Source organism: Orycteropus afer, unplaced genomic scaffold (assembly GCF_000298275.1).
Source record: "Orycteropus afer afer isolate SDZICR_OR568_19922 unplaced genomic scaffold, OryAfe1.0 scaffold00955, whole genome shotgun sequence".
NCBI lineage: Eukaryota > Metazoa > Chordata > Mammalia > Tubulidentata > Orycteropodidae > Orycteropus > Orycteropus afer.
Window position 1 is genome coordinate 390,025 of NW_006922542.1, and position 3,488 is coordinate 393,512.

The 3,488-nt window shown below is 36.0% G+C and overlaps 1 pseudogene; it reads left to right on the forward strand.

The window, feature by feature from the left end:
- Positions 1-691: 691 nt before the first annotated feature.
- Positions 692-1,726, forward strand: LOC103212410 (annotated as a pseudogene).
- Positions 1,727-3,488: the final 1,762 nt, after the last annotated feature.

Here is a 3,488-nt window from a genome sequence, read left to right on the forward strand (position 1 = left end):
AATGAGCTATTCATTTTTGATTATTATTTTTAACCTTCATGCTTTTTAATAACAGATGTTTTAAAAAGCAAAGATATAATTATATTACAGAGCATGTGAAATATAAACATATAATTAGTAATAACAATATGAAAAGTGTGGAGAGGAGGAATGGTATAGGTATAAAATTTCCCTATATGTTACTGAAATATGTTACCCTAAGGTATTAAAAATGCAAGCTCTTAAACATAATATTGATGGTAACTCCTGAGAAAATATTATTAAAACATACACAAAAAGAAAAGGGAAAAAAATGATTCCGTACTACTAAGGCACTAAGAATAAGGGCCCTGTCAACTTGACGTACAATCTTAACTATCACAGTCCTTAATCCATTGAATTTGTTTTTGTGTAAATTGTGAGGTATAGGTTTTGTTTCATTTTTCTGTATGTGGAAATCCAATTTTCCCAACACCATTTACTTGAGACACTCTTCTTTCCCCCATGAAATATACTTAGCACCCTTGTGAAAAATAAATCCACCATAGGTGTGTGGGTTTTTTTGTGGACTCTCACTTTAATTCCATTAGTCTATGAGTCTATCATAAAAAATATTCTTAATTTTTTTTCAAATCAAATAATATTTTATCTTGAGCTTTCCGTCTATTGTGATTTTTTTTTTTTTTTTTTTTTTTAGTGTAATCTTCTGGGTATGCGTTTCCTAAAAAGGAAACAACCAAGTACTCTACACGGTATTGTCAAATCCAGAGAGCCAAACCCAATGCAGTTGAAACATTTAAATATCACTATCCGTGGTTCTGTTAATTTCCCAATCCCAGCATCTTCCCTTCAGCACTTCAAGTATCACATTTCCCAGGGGAACAGTTCATCAAGACCACTAAGGAAAGAATCTGAATGCTTAATCTGGGGAAGGACAGTTGATGTATATTCTATCTCAAACCCAAGAGGGTGTGAGCAGACATAACACCATTGCATGAGTTAATGACATAGTATCTTCAAACTGCACAGAGTGGAACAGTTTTGTTCAGGAGCAGCCTACTGCCACTTCATGGAAATGCTTTTTCTAGGCTGCATTACTTTGAAGAAAGTAAAGTTTCAAGCAAAGTTGGAGCATGAGTATATTCACAATTTTATACTTCTGCAAACATACTTTAAGTGAATGAATGTTGATAAGGTAATTCAGGTGGAGAGGCTAGTGAAAAGACATTTCCAGAACAACTTAGATTTTATTCAATGGTTTAAGATATTCTATGATGCCAACTATGATGGGAAGGAATATGATCCTATATAGGTATGACAAGGACAAGATGTGGTGCTTTCCACTGATCCTGGTGAACAGAACTTCAACTTACTAAAAAAGTCTCCCACAGTAGGTGCAGCTAAATAAATCCAGAATCTAAAGCAGGATCCACACCTTCTGGTCCCTTATCAGTGAAAACAGCTCAGCATCCAAATGTTATAAAGATTTATAAAAACAAGTCATACAACTTAATGAATAGGTACATTAATTAAAACTGGCACTGGAGATCTGGAAAACAGAAGGGATTTCCACTTTGGAAAGTTGAGAGAGATTGAGCTGCTTGGACAAGAACATGGGCAGGAAAACAATAATCTCATGCAGCGATTAATGGAAGTTCTCTGTGATTCAGAAGAACACAAGGGCCACACATAAGAGCCAGAAGTAAAGAAGCAAGTTCACAAACAGTAGCCCCAGCAGCAGGAATAGTATTGAACTGCCTTGTCAGCTCTTGGAAACCTCCATTTTGAGTGGGAACTTTTTTCTGGAGAATTTGTATATGTATGGCTGTAGTGCCTAAGGTATTTGACTGGTAACCAGAAGGCTGGCGGCTGAAACTCATCACCAACTCCTCAGAAGGAAAACTGGGCAATCTACTTCCATAGAGATATGGTTGCTGTTCTTATATGACCTCAAGTTGGACCCGACTCATAGCAACCGCTCCTTGGGTTGCCGAGGCAGTATCACTATGGAAGTAGATTGCCCCATCTTCCTTCCAAGGAGTGGCTGGTGGGTTTGAACCTCTAGCCTTCTGGTTAGCAGTCAAGTGCTTAAGGCACTACACTACCAGAACTCCCTCCATAGAGATACTGCATCAGAAACACAAGGAGGAGGGATCGCTGTGAGTCAGATTTGACTCAATGGCAGTGAGTTGGTTTGTTAGTACCTGGTAGTGAGATTGCTAGATCAAATGACATTTCTGTTTCCAACTTTTTAAGGAATCATCAAACTGATTTCCACAGTGGTTGTATCATTTTACAGTTCCACCAGCAGTGCATAAGATTTCCATTTTTTCCACATTCTCACCAGAGTTTGTTATTTTCTGTCTTGTTGAACTATCTATTAGTGCTAATGTGAGGTGGTATCTCATGGTTGTTTTGATTTGCATCTCTCTAATGGGTAATGACCACCAGCATTTCTTCATGTATTTGTTGGATGCCTGAATATCTTCTTTGGTAAAGTCTTTGTTTTTCATGTCTTCTGCCAATTTTTAAACTGGATTGTTTGTCTTTTTGATGTTGAGGTATTGGAGTTTTCTATAAATTTTGGAGGAATATTGTCAATATGTCATTGAGGAATATTTTTTCCCAATCTGTAGGTTCTCTTTTTACTCTTTTCAAGAAGTCTTTTGATGTACATAATAATTTAATTTTTAGAAGGCCCCAATCCCCTATTTATTCTTCTTCTGTTTGTGTATTTTGGATTTTGCTTCATAGTCTATTTATGCCATGAATTAGGACCCCTATTTTTTATGTTTGCCCCTATTTTTTCTTTGATGAACTTCATGGTTTTAGGTTTCACATTTAAGTCTTTGATCCATCTGGAGTTTGTTTTTCTGTATGGTGTGAAGTAGAGATCTTGTTGCATTTTTCTATAAATGGATATCCAGCTTTGCCAGAACCATTTGTGAAAGAGACTATCTCTTCCCTATTGAATAGATTTTGGCCCTTTGTTTGTCAAAGATTAGCTGACAGTAGGTAGATGGATCTGTTTCTGACTTCTCAATTCTGTTACACTGGTCAAGTGTCTGTCATTGTATCAATACCAGGCTGTTTTGCCTACTGTGACTGTATAGTAGGTTTTGAGATCCAGGAGTGTGAGACCTGCTCCTTTTTTTCTTCTTCAATACTGTTTTGCTTATCCTAGGACTCTTTCCTTTCCATATAAAATTAGTGATTGGTTTTCCTATATCCTTAAAAAATGTTGATGGGATCTGGATTGAGACTGCATTGAATGTATAGATTGTTTTGGGTAGTATTGATATTTTCACAATATGCAGTCTTTTATTCATGAGCATGGGATATTCTTCCATTTATGTAGATCTGTTATGGTTTCTTGAAGTAGTGTTCCATAGTTTTCTTTGTACAGATCTTTTGTTACCTGGTAAGATTTATTCTCAAGTATTTTATTTATTTATTTTTGGTAGCTATTGTAAAAGGTATGGATTTCCTTATTTCCTTTCAGCAATCTC